This window comes from Mesoplodon bidens, assembly GCF_964165515.1.
Source record: "Mesoplodon bidens genome assembly, chromosome: 3".
Taxonomy (NCBI): Eukaryota; Metazoa; Chordata; class Mammalia; order Artiodactyla; family Ziphiidae; genus Mesoplodon; species Mesoplodon bidens.
The window spans coordinates 90,380,211-90,388,208 of NC_138178.1; positions in this window are offsets into that span (position 1 = coordinate 90,380,211).

Genomic DNA, 7,998 nt, shown 5'->3' on the forward strand with positions numbered 1-7,998 from the left:
CTATTGCACTTTTGACCTACAGAACTCGAAGATAACACACAAATTTGTATTGCTTCAAGTTTGTGGTTATTTGTTACTACTTCAATAGGAACGTAATGTACTACCCTTCAAACATCCTTTGAAAACTATGCCCTTTCATGCCTAGAATATTTTATTCTTTTCAAAGTCCTACTCATCTTTCAAGGCTCGGCCTAAATGATACCTTTACTTTGAAATCATTCAAATTCTTGCCTCCCCTTTCAACTCTCAGAAAGTAATAACCTTTTCCCAACTACAAAGCATCCTCCTGCTATTTAGCACTTAATCCATTCTTGTATTCATTACTTCTCTTCCTCTATCAAATTGCAAGCTCCAAACAGAAATTCTTATTCACAGAAAACCATAATAGGTTCTCAATGAGTATTTGCTGAATGAGGTATTGATTTTTGAGCCCCAAATTCCAAATATCTATAATCTCCAAAGTCTGAATCACACAAGATGGCACCTGATAAATGCCTGGTAACCGTAGCTGATTGTTAGTATTATCTCCTAACTAGATACTAAGACCTTCTGGAACAGACCCTTGTTCTACAGGTGGTCTGTAACCTCTTTATCTCTTAGCACAGTATTAAGCATATTACCTGGATTTTTAAATACTGGTTATTTAAATTTAATGGATGAAATTAATTGAACATTAAAATGTTAAGCAAAAAAGAATATTTAAAAGAATGAATGTTCTTGTAAAGCATTTTAACTTTACTTAATGTGACAAAAATGAATCAGCCAAATAGACAAGGAAGACTTTCTGCCAGACCCACACTGCTTTTCTCTTTCTCCTTTTCCTTCTTTACTCCCACAGATTTCAGCTCAGTGCATCAAGTGCTTGTTGAGGGCACTCTGTATTCCAGCCTCCATTAATCAAATACTGTGCACCTAGCACTGCATGTGACACAAAGCTCAAAATCAAAAGGTTGGAATTTGTTGCCAAGGAAGTAAACACAGTTTATTGAGTTATATATTTCTTTTGAAATGCCTTTCATTTCCCCATTGGTAGTGGCCATTCTCTTTTATGCAACAAAGTTATAACCCACTTCAAATAGCTGAGTACCTAAGACGGGACTAGGCACTGTAGGGTGTTTAAAAAAAAAAAAAAGGTAAAAATGCTTGTTCCTGTCCACCAGGAATTTATATTCTACCAATTACACATAGTAGAATTAGAGAGTATGACAGTAAAGTACTAAATTATGTGGAACAGACCTAGAAGAATATAAAATACATAATGATGTCATATTGGTTTCCTATTGCTGCTGTAACAAATGACCACAGACTTGCTTAACACTACACAAATGTATTACCTTACAATTCTGGAGGTCAAATGTCCAAAATCAGTCTCTGTGGGCTAAAATCAAGATGTCAGCAGGGCTAGTTACTTCCGGAGGCTCTGAGGAAGAATCCTCTGCCTTGCCTTGTTTAGCTTCTAGAGGGCAGCCGCATTACTTGGCTCACAGCCTCACATCACATTGCCTTTTCTCCCTCTACTACCATTGTTGCACCATCTCCTCTCCTATCCTGGCCTCTTTCTCATAGGACCCTTGTGATTACACTGAGCTCATCAGCATAACCCAGGATAATCGCCCCATTTCATGGTCCTTAATTTAACCACATCAGCAAAGTTCCTTTTGCCATGTAAGGTAACATTCACAGATTCTGGGGAACTGAAAGTGGACACCTTTGCAGGGGGCATTATTCAACCAGCCACAGATGTGCAGTTGTGTAGTGCATGATTGGGAAGTAACTAGAGAAATTTTAAAAACCTAATAGAGGAAATTAGCTGTATCTTGAAGGACAGGTCAATGTAATATGCAGACAAAAACTAGTAAAGGCTTCCAACAGGAAAAACAAAGACACCATAAGTAGCAAAAGTATACTTCAGACTCAAGGACCTCAAGGTGCTGTCTTTTGGGGAAGACAAGAATAACATAGATTCAATGGTTAGTAAAAGAACCTAATGGAGAAAATGATTGTGTAATCTTTTAGAGCAAAAGAACTTACAATGACAAAAGATAACACAAAATGTAGTCATATAGCTCTGGAGAAGTTAGTCCAAAGAAATGATAGTCAGAAAGAGCTAAATGCTGTATATATTCATAGCAAAAGGAAACTAAGTCCATTGGATTTAAAGAAACTTAAAATCCAAAAGAGGGAGAGCAAATCTTATGCAATAAATACACAAACCCTTTTATCCATTTTTCAGTTTTTTCTGTTTTCCTTAAATTTTCCTACATTATTTTTGCTAACAAAAGGGGAGTCGGTAGGTGGCAGATTCAAGTAAAGAAATAAACATGTTAAGACATGAATATTTTCTATTCCTTTCGTTGATCAGGGTGTCCTATATTTAGAATGTGCTAAGATTTGATTAAAAATCTATCCCAGTTTGACCTAATTCTCTCATAGGATTTGCTTGTCCCTTCCCCTCATCTCTCTCCATCCTTTTCCAAAAACAAAAGAAAGAATGGGGGTAGGGAGACAAAATGATTTGAGCAAGAAAGATGCAGGGATCAGGGGCTGCAGAGAAAAGGGATGGAAAAGGGGGAAATATACAGGAGAAAGATGTTACAGCCCATGACCTTATCCTTCTAGTGGATTAAAGTGTTGAAAATTTGAAAACATTCATATAGGGCGATGTGCTTACAAAATAATAAAAAGGAAAGAAGGGAACTGAAGGTAGAAAACAAGAGAAGTTGGGGTATGAAAAAAAAACCAGTTTACCATTTGTCTGTGGTTAACCAACCCGAAAAGGTGTCTCAGCAGTTTTAACCACTTTTCTTGCATTTACATGAGAAATATTCTTTCACATTAGCAAAGTACTAAAATTCTTCCACCGAATGCTACTCTACTACATTTCCATCATTCCTTTCTTGCATTATCTAAAAAACATATTCTTCCATGGGTTATTTCACCAACACATTCTCCTAACCTTGCCACCAAAAAGTTTGTAAAATATATGCAGTGGTCAAAAGCAATAGTTTTTGACATTTTAAAATAGACTTTTTTTTTCTTTTTTAGGTGTGTTAGTTTCTGATTTATAACAAAGTGAATCAGCTATACATATACATATAGAGAGAGAGACTTGTTTTAAGAGCAGTTTTAGGTTCACAGCAAAATTAAGAGGAAGGTACAAAGACACCTTGTACTGTCATGCATTATCACGTCGTCCCCCACCAGAGTGCTACATTTGTTACAACTGATAAACCTACATTAACACATGATTATCCCCCAAAATTGATAGTTTACATTAGGGTTCACTCTTCATGTTGTATATTCTATGAAACTGGATGAGTATAATGACATGTATCCACCACCATAGTATCATGCAGAGTAGATTCACTGCCCTAAAAAACCTCTGTGCACTGCCCATTCATCTCTCCCTCTGCTCTAATCCCTGGCAATCACTGATCTTTTTACTCTACAGTTTTGCCTTTTCCAGAATGTCATGTATTTGGAATCATATAGTATGTAGCCTTTTCAGATTGCTTTCACTTAGCAATATGCGTTTAAGGTTCCTCTATGTCTTTTCGTGGATGGATGGCTCATTTTGGTTTTGGCATAGAGTAATAATCCGTTATCTGGATGTACCACAGTTTATTTATTCTTTCACTACTGAAGGACATCATTGCTGCTTCCAAGTTTTGGCAATTATGAATAAAGCTGCTGTACACATCCAGGTGCAGGTTTTTGTGCATACATAAGTTTTCAACGCCTTCAGGTAAATACCAAAGAGCAGTCTCTGCATCCAGGGGGATATAGAGAGACCTGATGGGCTAGTGTGGGTCATATGTAACAGAAAGGGGCAAAGCCCCTTGATTGACAGTCCTGCTAGGAGTGACAGAAAGGCATAGGTGTAGTTCCTTAAAGGAAAATCAGAGTCATGTTATCAAAATGAGAAAGGAAATTGGCCCAACCAAAGCAATAGATATCAACTATATCAGTTATGAGATTTTAGTCGTCACTTTATCTCTCTGGTTTTTTTCCCATAAGTAAAAGAGACAGGGAGATGATAATACCAGACCCATTACTTGACATATTTCTTGTGAGAATTAAACACTCAGTAAGACATATGAAAAGGATCTGTAAGCTGTGAAGCACTATTGCAAATAATAGTGGTCCCTAAGTACGTATTACGTGCCAGAAGAAACAGTATTATTTCTGTTATTAGTGCCTCATTTATGTCAAATGACAGAACTAGAACAATTTAGTAATGAGTTTGATGTCCTTTATTTAAAGGAAAACAATCCATGGATTGGAGGAGTACAGAGCCTTTTGTACAGAGGGATTTAGAGCAAGAGTGAGTTTTATAGAACATTAGAAGAGGCAATGTTGAGCAGCAAAGGATAACAAATACAGCAAACCATAAACAAAAAAAAAAAGAAAACCCACAAAATGGGAGAAAATATTTGCAAACGATGTGACCAACAAGGGCTTAATTTGCAATTGCAATTGACATAAACACACTACTATATATAAAATAGATAACTAATAAGGATCTACTGTATAGTACAGGGAAATCTACTCAATACTCTGTAATAGCCTATATGGGAAAAGAATCTAAAAAAGAGTGGATATATGTATATGTATAATTGATTCACTTTGCTGCACACCTGAAACTAATACAACACTGTAAATCAACTATACTCCAATAAAAGTTTTTTAAAAAAAGATGCATGCACCCCAATGTTCATAGTGGCACTACTTACATTAGACAAGCCATGGAGGCAACCTAAGTGTCCATCTACAGAGGAATGGATAAAGAAGATGTGGTACATATATACAATGGAATATTACTCAACCATAAAAAAGAATGAAATAATGCCATCTGCAGCAACATGGATGGACCTAGAGACTGTCATACTGAGTGAAGTCAGTCAGACAGAGAAAGACAAATATTATACGATATCACTTATATGTGAAATCTAAAAAACAGTACAAATGAAATTATTTACAAAACAGAAATAGACTCACAGACATAGAAAACAAACTTATGGTTACCCAAGGGGAAGGGGGAGGAGGGATAAACTGGGAGTATGGGATTAACAGATGTACAATACCATCTATAAAACAGATAAACAAGGATTTACTGTATAGCACAGGGAACTATATTTAATATCTTGTAATAAACTATAATAGAAAAGAATCAAAAAAGAATATAGATATATACATATATATATAACCAAATCACTTTGCTGTACACCTGAAACTAATACAATGTTGTAAATCAACTATACTTCAAAACAAAAAAAATTTACAAATAAAAAAATAAAGAAGAGGCAATGTGGAAACAGGGCATGATTGGCTAGAAAGTTGGGACTTCCTTATAAGGCCAGCAGGTCCTATTTTCTAGGGTAAGGTAAGCTAGCTAAAGCTGAGTTGGAGGATCGTGAGCGGTATACGTTAGGATTCCTTGACAGGTGTTTCTGTAAGTGTAGGCTGACTTAGGTTTTGTTATGTGACATGGGCCAGGCCACTGTGGTGGCTTCCATTTTGTGGGTCCCCATATACAAATTAACTTTATCAGTTACATATATTCACCAACCTTAATTTGGTTTCTTAAATAGGTTTTAGGTTTCTTAAGTAACCCTTCAACTGTTATTTGGCTTCTTAAGTAGACTTCCATGGTGAGATAAGAGAGACTAAATGAATTAAGTGAATACCAGAGGGTTTGGCAATTACGTTTTATTACAAACTCACTTCTTTTGTACAAGTCAATGTCATACAATAAGGTAGCTTTTTAGAGGTAAATCTCCACTGGCTAAGCTGGCAACTGAAGTTCCAGACTTGCAGAGTGAGATGATTGAGTCTTGAAGTATAGAGATCACGACCAACACCCACGGCTTTCTTTACCATCAATACCACTGTCAATATTCTGCTTCTATGAGGGGGCGGGGAATGAGGTGTCTTATTTTCTTCTTCTTTTTAGCATTATGATGTCTGACTCATGATGTTATTCATGAGTAAAGGAATATTCATAATACTGAGTGGTAATCATTTTAAATATCATCATTGCTTCTGGACTATTCGTAAAACTAGTGGTGAAAATTTTATTCATTGAAGAACTTTACATCTTAAAATTCTAATATGCTTATATTGGTTCAAAAGACAATGATTCTTCCACTTTGGGGTTTTCACAAAATTCATTTATTATCTTAGTGTGTAGATATCAAATTGGCCACCAACCATTACGGCTTTATTCTCTTTCTATGTGATGCAGAAAGTGGGATTATCAGTGACTACAGGCAGCATAAATTATTCCAGTACTCAGCTTTCTTTTCAGGATAGATTTATTTAAATTAGCTAGGATATATTAATCTTGCTTAATTCAAAATTGCTAAAAGTAGTACATACATTAGCTTTCCAAAATAGTCCTTGTTTGTTACTATAAATGTTCAAGATCTTCAAAGTATTTCTGTTGCTAAACAAGAATAATTTCCAAAGATTCTTCAGACCAGATGGTGAAATGATATATAAAAATTCAATTTCTTGTAATATGAGGTCAATAATACAGAAAGTTCAGAGTCTCCAATTCCTTTTTCAATTTAAAAATTCCAGTGGATCAACTTATTTTTAAATTATTGCTCTAGTCTTTGGGCTTCCTGTAAATTTCTTGTCAACATCTTTTGAATTACTTTATGAAAGTGCTGTCTTTAAAATTAATTATTTACTTATCTTCATCCAAAGTATTTTTTTCTAAACTGCTCACTTAATTTACTAATGAAAGAGCACATTTAAAAGCATTAATTTTTATTAACAGCTAAAGATTTCAAAATGTCATTTTTCCCTTTAAGATTTCATAAAAGTCTTTATTATGTGTGTCCAGGAGAAAAATACACTCATTTAATTTACTTAGAGATAAATATAATCCCTCTATATTTCATCATTAACCTAGTACAACTAATTCCTTAATGTCAGTGACTATGCAGGATTTTTCCAGCCCTGGTGGCCCTCAGACCCACTCCTCACCTTTCCCTGTTCTGCTGTGTATTGCAGGTGCCCATGTTCTCTGGCCCCTGTGTCAGCTGGCTTCCAGATGCGTTTGGCCAATGGGGGGCACTGATAGAGACTGGAGGCTGGGATACTGAGAGATTGGAAGGAGAGAGGAAAGAAGAAATCAGGGTCTTTGTCCCCCCTTCCTCTCTGCCTCAGGAGGCAACTGAAGCAGCAACTGGCTCTCCTGTCTGGTTCTAGCTCCCCACTGGAGAGTCCTACCAGGATTCCAGCTTTGTCGGGTATGCCAGTCAGGGTCCAATCAGGAGAGAAAACCCACAAGTAATGTGAATGGAGAAGGATTAATATAAAGAATTATTCACTATAATAGACACTGGAGTAATGCAGGACTGGCCAGTAGGAAATGAAGAGAAATCTAAAGAACACAAAAATAGCAAATATAAGGAGCAGTTACAACTCGGGGGCTCAGAGAGAGCAAGTATGATCCACCCCCAGCTCACCAAGACTAAGATCCAGATCTTGCTGCAGACAGAATAGCTATGGCTCACTGGATGGTGGAGAAGCTTGCTATGGTACCACACCAGCAGAACTTGTTGAGATACTGAGGGAAGCCAGCTACAGGGAGATGCCCCACCTCGTAACTGCAAAGCCATCCTAGGGGATGCTAGAAGAAACTACCCACAGGGAGGTACTGTGTGCTATTGGCACACAGTAGCAGATACTGCAGAAACTGCATGCACTGCAGGAACCGGGAGCTGTAGAAGCAGCATATACTTCAGGAGCACCAGTGAGAGAAGCACGTGGGAATCAAGAAGAGAGAGGAAAAAACCCTCCTCCTGCAATGTCTCTCCAGCACCTCTTACTGACAAAGCTTAATATCATGCCAATTGACAAAGGAGAAACACTTGGAGGGAGAAATATTTACAAGCCTGTATTACTTTGCTATAGCTGCATAACGTATTACCACAAACTCAGTAATTTAAACAGCACAGATGTATTATCTCACAGCTTCTGTGGGCT